This window comes from Malurus melanocephalus, unplaced genomic scaffold (assembly GCF_030028575.1).
Source record: "Malurus melanocephalus ecotype Western Australia unplaced genomic scaffold, MMel_1.1 scaffold_79, whole genome shotgun sequence".
Taxonomy (NCBI): domain Eukaryota; kingdom Metazoa; phylum Chordata; class Aves; order Passeriformes; family Maluridae; genus Malurus; species Malurus melanocephalus.
In genome coordinates this window covers 360,829-373,871 of record NW_026623311.1, presented here as the reverse complement: position 1 = coordinate 373,871, position 13,043 = coordinate 360,829, and the positions used below count along the sequence as shown (strand labels likewise).

General features: G+C 41.9%; 1 protein-coding gene across 7 annotated transcripts in view; it reads right to left on the bottom strand.

Moving 5' to 3' along the window:
• Nucleotides 1–13,043, bottom strand: part of ATXN1 (ataxin 1) — a 214,704-nt gene that overhangs the window by 100,910 nt on the left and 100,751 nt on the right. The window contains exon 5 of one of the 7 annotated variants that reach the window (XM_057367446.1): nt 2,657–2,762. The exons of the other annotated variants lie outside the window; for them this stretch is intronic. The gene's annotated coding sequence lies outside the window, so the exon portion shown is untranslated. The remainder of the gene's footprint in view (nt 1–2,656; nt 2,763–13,043) is intronic. 7 annotated transcript variants of the gene reach the window in all.

The window sequence follows — 13,043 nt, the reverse complement described above, 5'->3', positions numbered from 1 at the left end:
TGAAAGTACTGAGAGTAAACCCAACGCTAACAACAGCAAAGAACACTGATAGTTTTGCCACTGCGGTGTCAAATTGTGACACTTCTCCCAACAAATCAGTAAATACATCTGCACTGCCACACTGATGATAGCCGTCAGAGTTTGCCTGCTCATTTCTAACTCCATTGCAGGCAGGGGCTCACAGAAGTGACCAACAACAACCACAGTGTCAATCTATGATCTTAGGAGACTGAATACATTTAAATCTGTTAATACACTCTGCATCTCAATATGAAACTTTCATCAAGAGGTAGGCTGTTACTGACAGTTGTGTGAAATATATGGTGGTATATCTTATCCATGATACAGATAAAGGGGATTCTCARTGCCTCTTCACTTTTCACCCTGGATTTCAAATGGGTTTCTTCTGGAAGCATTTAGTACTAATACACCAGTATCTTGTCACACAGATGCACAATGGATACGATTTCTAGTAAAAGACAAAGTCACAGAAATTTCATTTGCATATAGGGTCAGACATGTTTTGAAAACAGACTTTTCAGTTATCTTTGATGTTTGGAGGAACTCACTGTTGTAGGAAAAAAAAAAAAAAGGAAAAAAAAAAAAGGTTTTCCTTTATTTGCTATTGTTCTCCCCACAGCCCAAAGCCTGCTCTTACATCCAGTGTGACTTCAGCAGAGTGGACTGGGATCAGAATAAAGTAATGCATTAAATGTCCAGTTTTCAAACRACAGATTAAGTTTTGTTTTAAAATGCTGTCTCTAGTCAAGAGCATTTTAAACCAATGATAAGAGGCTGTTGCTGCTAACCTCTTCTTTCCATTTTCTGTGCCAAAGTTRTGAAGGTACAGTACTGTTCTAAGATGTACACCAGCCAAGCAGAGTACAATGATGTGAAACTGGTATCTGTGTTTTGTCAGTACCAGCAAAGGTGTGTCTGCACAAAGCTGTGATAACTGTCAGCAGCTCAAAGCAATTTGGATCTTTGCTTGTTTGTGTGCCAGGCAATCTTAAGGAGCTGCAGAACTCTCTCTTCTAAGCGTTAAGATCTCAGTAACTTCAACTATATAAACTCCCCAAATTAAAACAGCATATTCATCAGTTTCTAGGAATACACCACAGTTTGGATGACACATTATTCCAGTGCTCCGTTTCTTCCGGACCTGAAGGCATCCTGGAGGTCTTAAAACTCAGCCTTTCTTCAGCTCCAACTGGAGCCAAACCAAGCGTTCAGCGCTGGCACCAGATCCGCTGCAGCAYCAGAGCATTTCAGAAACCAAGCAAAGAGCTGGGGTGTTTTTAGAAACCCTTTGCAGAAAGCACCTCTGCCAACAAGGTTCAACGAGGTTTTTGCTGGTGACTTGAGAAGACATATTGAATGTCAATTGGCATGTTTATCTTCTTTAAACACTGTRCTTCCTTTCTAACATCTAATAGGGCAGTTTACTGGTTTAATACTAAAGGAAGCTGATCAAAAGACCTGAGATTATTTGGTTGGCTCACCTTAAAACCTCTTCCTGCTTCAGTTTCCATGCAAAATCTATCTAAACAGTATTCCTATGAATGGAGAGCCTATAAACTAATCATTTAAGCAGATGAGGAAAACTACATTTAAAACTGAGTTGTGGATAAAAATGCCAAAAACCTCCCAGACCAACTGAAGGACCCGCTCCGTGAATTTTCACAAAGACTATTCTGGAAAATAAAACCTAGAGAAGCATGCTATATAAGGCCATTTGAAAATGTCATTTTATCTACAAAAGGCAGTTACTTTTCAGTTGCCATCATGGTTCTTTAGTTTATGGACAAAAGTAGCTGGCAAACCAGCATAAAAAAGAGGAACAAGTAAACACTGGCATTTTAAYCATTGTCTATGAGCAAAGATAAACAGCAGTGGTCAATTGACAATTGACCAGCTCTCTTTCCATACCTATTTGAAGGGACGCTGGCTGGGAACAACATGGATGAAGGCCAGCCATCCCTTTAAATGCAGAAATGCTTTAATGATTTCAAGGCAGAACAAATATTTTTTTTTGTCTGCACACTTTTTGTAAGACATGAACAGTAACTACAAAGCAGAACATAGATGCCTGTACAAAGCCAACAACAATTACTGCTATGTCTAAGAATCAACAAAAAAAACACCAGTGTATTCCAAAGGTATTCGCTCACAAAGCAAACTCACTCCACGCAAGCCCAAGCACAGAAATGTGATAGTATCTCATGATTTATGTTCTCTCAGCAGGTTGTACCAGGTCCTCCAGATTCCATGTTTGCCTTTGAAAGCAATTAAGTTTCTAGCACTTCTGGGAGCGACAAAAGCTCTCACTATGAAAACCTGAATGCTGCACTCATGTTGAGTCTRCAGCTTGGCAGACTGAAACAAAAGCACAAGAGGTGTGAACTCCCCCCACATAACTCATCTGGGAGCATTAGTATGTGAAGGGCCATCTCCAAACTTTGAAGTGATTTCCAAACCATGTCTTTGTCCAGTGCCCAAAGAGCCAGCTGCCACTGATTTGGAGAACATTTCCAAAGCCCCTCTCAGCCTGGAAGGAAAAATCCCTTTTCTCATCAGCCTGCACACAGGAAACTCTACAAGTTCAGCTAATGTGAACTATTCTAGTTGCTCAGCAAGACAGAGTACCCTTACTTACATAACAGCATGTCCAGACACCACATTGAAAGCTGGGTCCTGCTGTTCTATGCACTGTACAAACGCCTGCTCCATGGAGTTTACCRCTTGCACAGAGTAAACTGTACCTAAGGGAAGACAAAGGCAAGGAGCACATGTAAAGAAGTAASCAAGAGGCATTTCATAGTGCAGGAATGCTGCCTGATCAAAAARTAGATCTGTGATATGTCCCTGGCTGAATAAAATGAACAGAATAGCAGCAAAGTCAAATTATCAAACACCCTGGCCCCTACAATGAAAGCCCCAAGGCTGTTCAGAAAACACACTGCCTGGACAAGGCACGATATGTTTTACCTCCTCAAGACAGAAAAACAGCCAAAGCCGTGTCCCATCACTGTTCTAACTCTACCCATAGTGCAGACAGGTGTGACCTTGTGGAGCCAGGGGCATTGAGCTGGTGTGACAAGCAAGGCAGTCGGGTGCACAGAAGGGTGTATGCCAGCGGGCAGCCCGAGTACATGAGACAGGGCAACTCCTTCCAGGCAGTGTGGTGAGCGACCTCTTGTTTACAGCACGGCACCCCAGCTTGAGACTGCAGCCAAGAGCAGTCACTAACGGGTTGCTCTTACACATGGAATTTGCACGTCATTTACTCTGTGGCAAACAAACTCACCACAACCAACATTTTTTCACATCAGCTTGTTTTTGCACCTTAAACTCTGCTTGTTTGGTTTTCAGTGTTGCTGAATCCTCATAACTCCAAATGCAGTCAGATGGAGTGATGCATACTCAGCACCCAGTATTCTGTAATTTTACTTTTTACTTATCAGTGTAGCTGTTTCCTCTGTTACACAGTAAGACACCCAAATCTGTATAAGTCAGCTGATTTCAAATCGTGTCATTTTCAAAATTWTTTAAGCCTAGTTATGAGAGTTAACCCAGCTCTGTTTCCTTCTGACAACATCTGTAGTTTGGTAACTGTAGTTTTTTTGTACCTTTCACTCATCTATTACAATGCAGGGACTTACAAATTCAGGGACATTATTTATCAGGGAGATCTGCAAAAAAGTACTAACCATGATTTTCTATCGGATTTAGAAGACAATTTCCCCTCCACCTCCGTCACTTAAAGTTGCCATCAGTTTTTAAAAGCAGAGGCAAGCACTTTTGGAACAGAAAGGTGTTTAAAGACACAHAATGGCTGAAGAGTAAGATGCTTCGTTGTCTTTTAAGCCCTCTTTAAAGTGCTTAACATCTCAGGACAGAAAGTATGAGCAACTGTGAACTTGGTCACAAATAGTTCATTACACATACAAACATATATAGAAAGGTGAGAAATGTTAAGCCAGGACCTAAAAGGCAAGGAAATACCAAAAACATGGCCAGCTGTGTAACATTTAATCTTTATTCTTAATTTTATGATCACACAGGTTTTTTTTTTTTTTTTTCCCACAGGAAATGGTGCCATTCATGGTATAGTAGAGCTGGTATTACTGAATAAGCAATCCTCAGTAGTTTGCTTCATTCTCAGTATTAAAAATGGCCCTAAACACTATGCTTTAAAGACAGAACAACTATTTCTTTCTAGGTTATTTTCTGGCTGTCACCATATTACATTACTGCTTGAYGTACTAAAATTAGCACATGTTCACAACACCTCAGTGAGGAGGGTTTTTTCCCCCATCACAGAGACAGCAYTGAAACTCAGAGAGACTGAGACTGTGGACAAAGGTCCCTTCCAAACCCAGCTCTACTGGTTGATGAGATTTTCCTCCCACACATGTGCTCGGCACCAGCTGCCCCTCTTCCTGTGCTGACTGTCTCCCTTCAGAAGTGCTAGCAGTCTGGTGTAAAAGCATTTTGTAATCCGTTATGGTGAAAATAACGGATATGGAGCAGCTACAAACCCCTATTCAGGTTCTTTTGTGCTAACCCACTTTTGCCTCCAACCAGCTGGGATGTACTCACCAAAGAGGGTCCTCTCTAAGGAGAGGTGCAGTGAGCACGTGGGAAGGTTGCACCTGCAGAGGCAACCCAAGAGAGGGCATCTACACTGGTCAAAGTCATCACCAGGGCTGAAACTTATAGATGAAAACAGATCTCTTCTGCTGGAGGAACAGAGGTAACTGCAAGCTGTCAAGGATCTCACATGAACCAAAGCTGCAGTGTTAAGATACCCAGCTTGCACTCACAGATTCAGGCTGACAGCACAGGGACAGTAAGATTAAGGTGTAGGAGCAGGTGGAAAGAGATGCATTCACACAAGGGATACTGCCAGCAAGACACTTGTTGCATCCTCTTATTGGAGATTGTTTCTCCACCACTGAACTGCTCGAACAAACTGTATGGATGCTCCTCCTCCTTCAAGTGTGAAGTTAGATAATCTGACCAGACTTAGCAGCAGTTTAAGCTAAACTGTGTGCTCTCACACCAGGGTTTTTGCACTGATGCAGAGGGACAGGATTGCACTAGTCAGTCTGCTGCCTCAGTAATGCTGTGAGGCTGCATCAAGCGCTTAGACTACAACAACCAACCATAGGTGAAATGATCCTGTGTCTTCACACCAGGCAGCACAAGCAGTATCCAACTGCASCCTCAGGAATCACAAACTGCCTACTAACATACAGAACAGAGATTTCCCTTTTCTGTGGCTTCAGTTCTTCTGATTCCCTCTTCCGACTCTTTACAACAGACTCCTCCCAGTTCCTCATCTTAATCCCAACTGCATTGCACAATTTACCCCTGAAAATCCCAGCAGCTCCAAAACGCTGTCCCCACACTTGGTGCTGTCAGCCTTAATTGCCCTSCCATCTTCTGGTTCAGACAGCTCCCTGTTCCTCACTACTACTCCTGAGCACATCCTCCACAGCTTGTGTTCTCTCTCCGTCCTTTCCTTCTGCTGCACCCTGTGTGGGCAAACAACAGCTTTGCTGAAAACATGGAAGGACAATTTCCTTTCTTTTGCCTCCTACAAGCCTAGGACCAGAGCACTTCTCAGGAGACCAAAGSAGAAATATCAAAGCAAGTTCTTCAACTTAAAAATACAGCATACTCAGTGCYACCTAACGAGCTCCTGCTATGTGGGTGCAAAATGAGAGATCTCAAGAGTTTATATACTGACTGATTATGGATAAGTTCTCCCGCAAATGAAAAGGCAAACCCCTAATATGGGGGCAGCTCTACAGACAAATTTCATTTCACCCCAAATATGATGGTGCTACACAGATACTCAAATGAAACAGCTGGCCTATTTTTTAAAAATATAGAAAAATGCAGAGTTTTGTATCTTTTTCTCAAGACAACTGAATCATTCATACCCAAATGTAAAAAGAAAAAAAAAAAACACTCAACTGCCACTGCTTTTGGAAAAATGTCACTTTAAAAGGTTATCCTGGAAAAAATRCTGAATGTTGTGCAACGGTGATTGTAGGCAGTTCAACCTGCTTTTCTTACATTACTTGTGATTTCCTACAGCTATTACTGAGAAAGTCCCTCAAACAAATCCATAATGCAGAATCAAAATGAAAGATTATAGGCTCCAGTGATGTCTGGACGTATCTCAACAGGAGAAATACAGACTATAATAAAGATGCCTATCAATGAGGCAATAGATAGCTAACACAGAAGACAACACTGWGCACAGTGAATTTTTGATTCAGATACGCAAGAGACAGGAAATCTAAGTGTCACAGTCACAGCCTATTTACAAAAATTAGAAGGAAATGTTGATTGGTTTCTATAGACACAAACATTGATATTGACACTGAAATCAAATAACTGTCCTTATGTCTGCAAGCAAGGTCAATCTATGATCATTGTAGTTCAGCAGACAAAGAAAGACAGCAAGAAAATCTTGCTGATACATAAGCTTAACCATCTAAGAGTCAGGTGACTTGGCTACAAGAAAGAAAATTAAATTACTTTAAACCAAACATTTAGTTCTTTCCTCATAAAAATATGTAGCTTTTTCAGCAGATGACTCAAATGTGACAGTTTGTGGTTTTTGCTCTGGCAGCYGGGCGGGCTGGATTCTGATCCACTATGCAAATGACTCAAGTGTTTTTCATTTTCTAGGGTGCCAGCTACACTCCTGAACCCTCTGTAAAGGGAACCACCACTGCTGCTGAGCCTCACAAGAAAAGAGCCACATGGTATGAAGCATTTTTCCTCAAAGATGATTACCACCCTGTTTTATGGCATGACAGAGAGAAGTTGTAAAGYCACTATCTCTTTGAGTAACTATTTTTAAACAGAGGCAAGAGGTCTAACTTTCTAATTTTATTGAAAGAGAGGTAGGCAGGCAGATTCTACTATGTAACATTCCAGATTGTGCACTGCAAAGCATCCTTTCAGATAAACCTCTAAGATTTTAAGGAAGATGTACAAGCAGAGGAAGAAAAAAACCCTGCAAAATAGGTCCCGTTTAGATGGGATCCTTCCCATTGTTGGATGGGACCTTCCTATAAGGACAAACTTCATTTGCAGGCCTTGGTGTTCCCACTTACCCTCTTCCCCAACAGGAGAGGTTAAGCACAAGTTTGCACTGGTGATTTAAAAAACAGAAAATTCTTAAAGAGCAGCAGGCAGGCAGTCTCCAAATGCAGGGGTGGAGCAAAGCTACAGATGGGCTGATCCCTCAGGCACTCCACTGGAAACCAGGAAGCTGGGAACAAGTCTTCAAAGGGACTTAAAACACTGGTGAGTGCTTTCTGAAAGCCTCCTAAGATAAAAGCCAGGGATCTAACCCCATCATACTGTATGACACAAACTCTGTCCTGTTCAGGTGTCTTCAAACATCATAAAACCCGTGTATTTCTAGGAGTAAATATGGAAACACCTTACTTTCACTGCCCAATAYAGACTATATCTACATTGGGAGAGTCTGAAGTATTACTGCCATATCTTTGGAACCATGGTGAGAGCTGTACTATAAAGAAAGCCTGTGTATTTCTTTTTATCCCATACAGACAGAACTCTAAGTTGGTGACTTCTTTATTAASTTGGACTTCATGGCTCTCACCTGTCTGAATCAAACCAACAGCTTTGCAAACATCATTGCCTGGTCTCCTGCATTCATCTATTACACAGGTCTATTATCGGGACCAAGTTGAACCTTTTTTCCACTGCACAGGTAAATAAATATGGGGAAAACCCGAAATGCCCTGTATCAGTATCAGGCTTTCATGGCAATCCTAAAGAGTTAGGAGCGAAGACTGAAGAAGCAGCAAGGAAAACTGAAACTTTCCTCCAAGTGGAGATGAAAGGAAACGAAGCCAAACAACGAGCGTTCTGCCACTCTCATGGTGAGTGCTCTGGCTGGAGAGCTCCTTTCCTCCATCTGGTGGATATATCTTGACTAGAGAAAGAGTAGCACAGTACAAGAGAATRTAGCTGCAACCTGGGTGTGAGTGCCAGGCTGAGCAAAGGGTTCAGCCAAATTGTCTCATTTCCAAGCAGAACTGCTGCAAGAAAAAGCATACCAAGTCCAAATACATACTTATTTTTTGAAGAAGGGTAACTGCTCAGATCACAAGATAAGAAGAGAGATGTGTACAGCCTGATTTTTATTTCATGGGACATACAGAAGTTAAATTTTGATTCATGTAAGCTTTGGATACCCGACCTAAGAACATGAACATCCCTCAGTGTCAGGCACTGAAGACAGAAGTTGAGGAAGSTAAGCAGTAACAACTCACTCACCATGTTTTAAAAATCATCCTGATTTTCCTTTGAGTCTTCCAGGAAAATCAGATATACAGATATACCTCTTCACAACTCATCACTCTCCAGACTATGCAACAAGTCCCCATAATGTTCCACTTTGGCTAGCAAAGCAGTGAACAGATGTGGAAAAAAAMCCACTCACTAGTGAAAAAATTCAGGGCAAGAAAATAAACCAGAATTGCCTGGACTGTGTCCAGGCCTCTTCACAGTTTTATGAAGAAGAATGTTAGAAAGGAGAGGACACATGCTTTAATTTCAGAGACCCGGTTCCCCAACTGACACATCACAAATGTCATCTATGAAGGGATGTGAGGAAGATTTCCATCACCATAATTCACCAGATAGTGCTTTGGTGCAAACCTACATGAGTTTTTTGGGTTTTTTTTGTTTTTTTTTTCTAGGTTGAAGAGCCATAGCAAGTTTCATCAGGTAAGAAAGTGCCTCCCAGTACCTAAAGAAACACAATAATTTAAGGTGCAGATGGCTATGGACTTGCCACAACTGACACCCTAAAGCATTATGAAGTTTAGAAGAGGGYATCTCAAGGGACAGCCTACCCAGAATGTCTGAAATATGCACAGGGCAGGGAGCAAAGGGCTCTGAAGAAAAGGGAGTTTTCCTGGAGCAAGACTGAATGAGCATCTGGAACATGCATCCTTGAGCTTGAGATCACACTGGATGCAATACAGTAGAGGTCTGGGCTCTTCCCTTCTCCCAGATAACTTGGAGCACCCACCCTTGAACAAAAAGGTTGCTACTCACACACAGAACACAGGTGAGAAGAGCCATGTGCAACTTCCTGTGCAGGAAAAAGAACCCAGGCTTTAACCTCTATATCCACGTTGTACAACAGCTTTTAAAAGCCATAGAAAARAGAGAGATTTGGGACAAATGGCTTGATATATTATCCATGATTTTGCTAGGGATTTTTTAGACACCCTACCCAGAAAAGAGAGGGAAAAAAGAGAAAAATAGTTAATGTAAAGAGTCATCTAAAGGTCTGAATCTTCTCACAACTGCTATCTAAACTTGGAGGCAAGGCAATAGCTGATGGAGAAATAAGAAAATAAAAAGGAATTTGCRTCAAGTGAAAGCTTCATGGACAAGCACTGTCACTTCATTTTGTTTTGAAACAKCAGAACAGTGCAGAAGCAAAATGCAGGGGTGTGCTGCAAGTTAAACAGTTGGACTTTAGGAGCTGATACACAGACTGAAATCTGCTCTAGAGCCTCAGGACAAATTTCACTCTCTGAAGCAGCACTATACAGGGAGAAACTGCTCAGTGACATGCCACTGTCTCTGAATATTTAAAGGTTCCAAGTCAAGGATATGATTCAGCTGAGGTAACTGAGCTATGACCACGCTGAAAAAAATGGGAGCAGAGAGAGCAAATGAATGAAAGAGAATGAAAGAGCAAAACTGAAAGCAGTGGGATAAAGAATTCAAGCAGAAGGGTGACCTACAGGATAAAATAGTTTCAAATGATTTGGCAAATTTATGAACACAACCTTCAGAATCACTGAGCTCTTATGGGCCTGTCCTTCAGCCTTTCTGTACCTCATCTGCAAAATTACGCCAGTAGCAGCCAGCAGCAGTGACAACAAGCTGTAGAAGGTRCATCCAGGTAGAGAACTCCTCCATTTAGTGAGAGAGCTCAAGGAAGAGTAGGTTGAGGAACATCAGCGAGARAGACAAAATACTGAAACTGCACCCTATGTCCCTTCCCTGGGAGACAGGCTCAGCAGGCAGTCAGGATACACAATAGAGAAGATTCCCTGTTCTCTATCCACCTGGCTGAACACAGTGATGTAAGGGATAAGGGGCAGTGGTAACCAGTTCCTGGTCAGCACAGCACTCCCATTCCCTGCGTGACTGCCTTACCTTCCCAGGTGCCCTGGCATAACTGGAATGGGGCTATCCAAGTGGAACCAACAAGAACAAGGGTGATAATGGTTCATCTATTGGGGCCAGTTCTGTTTAWTGCCTTTAACAGTGACCTGGACAAAGGGATTGAGTGTACCCACAGTCAGTTCCCATCTGACATCAGGCTGGGGGGGAGTATAAATCTGCTGGAGGGTAGGAAGGCTCTGCAGAAGGATCAGGACAGGCCAGATCAATGGACTGAGGCCAGTTTTACAAAGTTCAACACACAAAGTGCCAGATCCTGCACTTGGGTCGCGACAACCCCGTGCAATGTCAAAGGCTTGGGACAGAGAGTTTGGAAAGCTGCCCAGTGGAAAAGGACCTGGGCGTGCTGGTCAGCAGCTGGCTGAACAAGGGCCATTGTGTACCCAGGTGTGCCATGGTAGCCAGTAAAGCCAATGGCATCCTGGCCCGGATCAGCAATACTGTGGCCAGAAGGACCAGGGCAGTGGTTGTCCCCCCAGACTCAGCGCTGGTGAGGCCACACCTTGAGTGCTGTGTTCAGTTTTGGGCCCCTCATCACAAGAAAAACATTGAGGGGCTGGAGTGTGTCCAGAAAAGGGCAGTGGAGCTGGGGAAGGGTCTGGAACACAAGGAGGTATTGTGAGGAATTTGGAGTTGTTTATAGYCTGGAGAAAAGAAGGCTCAGGGGGGGCTTTATCACTCTCTAAAAACTGCCTTAAAGAGGGGTGTAAACAGGAGAGGCCGACCTCTTCTCCCACGTAACAAGAGACAGGACGAGGAAGAGGCATCAAGCTGTGCCAGAGGTGGTTTTGACGGGATATTAAGAAAAGCTTCTTCATGGAAAGAGTTAACAAGCACTGGACCAGTCTGCCCAGGGAAGTAGTTGAGTCACCATCCTCAGAGGTATTTAAAAAACACACAGATGTGGTACTTAAAACCATGATTCAGTGGTGGACTTGGTTAGATTAACAGTTGGACTTAATGATTTTAAAGGTSCTTTCCAACAGCAGTGGTACTTTTATCCCAAACATGGGCAAGAGCAGTTGCCCATCTCATGCAAAGCTGTGGTAATGAAACCATAGAGGAGAGCAGAAYACTCAGAAGCTGGTCTCACCTTCTCAGTGGAGAAGGGTTCCCCACACAACTGGAACCTCTGCCTGCCAAAGAAACTTAATTTTTGACATGGTTACACCCCTTTACAGAAGCTTGCTTAAAAATGACTACCTATGCTTAATCCATGAGGCAGTACGTGTATGAAAGGTTTTCTGGCTCCTTTGGCATTACAGAATTAAAGTAACTTCCTCCTTTTCATGACTTTCTCACAATTTCAATTATCCGCATCTAGATCTACTGCTCATTTAGGAAAGAAATACTACTGAAGGGACCACATACATCAGAGTTCTTATTGCATCCATCTGAAACTTGAAATTCTCGTTAATGAAGGATTTTCAAGTACATGGTCCTTTGAACATAAAGAACTGGACAGACCTTAACATCTTAACTACTTTTGGCAGACTATAAGATCTTACATGTTAAAAGTCCCTTAGACATTAGACAATATTATCCATAAGCAAATACTGCAGGAATACAGAAGATCTGAAAAGTTCATAATAAAGGGAASTGTATTTCAACAACAAAAAGTATATGCTCATAGAACTCAGAAAAATTAATTCTTGCCCATAATATTCATTATTTTCAAACACAAGCTACCAGAGAAGATCTGGCTCAAAGAAAAGGGGCAAATACRGATTCTGACTGAGCAATGCCTCTATGATTTCCAAAGATCAATTCATTGCAGTAATTAATTAGTCAGATCACTCTTTTGTAGTCTTCTTTATTAGGTCACAAATCCACGCAAATTAYTAACTTCTCCCACTACTTTCAGTAATCTGCTTGAGAAGTTGTCTTCAGTAAGTTCTTCAGTTTAATACTTATCTTGCAAATGTGCCAGTATACTAAGAAGAAAGGAACAAAAGAATTTTTAAAAATTCTGMCACAAACCAGCAAATGTTAGGCCAGAAGAATATTAGTCGTTGAGAAGAACATACCAGCAGTAGAACCAAAACCAGCTCTTCAACCATTTGTCCTTTCAAGCCTTTCTTTTCTTCTTAGGAGCCATGCTTCACATAACTGAATGTTTCTTATGCTTGTACTGGGGTCTCTCAGAACCTCTTTCTACTGAGAGTAAAGTTTTTCCCCAATCATGTTAGTAGCAACCATAGCAAGTRGTTCAATTTCTTTTATCTCCATGACTCTCTCAAGTTTTGCCTACTGTTTATCTAAATGCAAAAGCTAGCGGTCAATGCTTGTCATTTTTCTCTTTTATTAAGTATTCAAATGAAAAGCGATGCTACSTCTTACTCAAATGTATATTTAAGCCATTCCTACTTGGCCAGGAAGGAACTAGCCTTGCCCAYTGGCAAAACTTGACCATGTATTCTCCTCTCATCTACCAGAATTTYTCATAGCACATATACCTTCTTTATTTTGTTTTTTTAAATGTGTGACTGGTTATCAAACCAAGTATCTTCCTTAGGCTCACAGAAGTCAGGTTTTATGCTATCCTAACATAAATTGAAATGATGGCCAAAGCAACAAAACCATCAGAAGCTGCCTGTCAAAACAGGAATATGTAACTGCTGGTAAAAGTCAAGATATGCTGGATCTTTTGTTACACACTGGCATTTGTGTTGTAGTTGTTCCTCCCCAATAATTAACAGACGACAGTTTAGTTTTAAAAAAAGGCCATTTTATAATCAGTGAACCATGTATGCTGCTCAACCATCTGATCTGTCTCA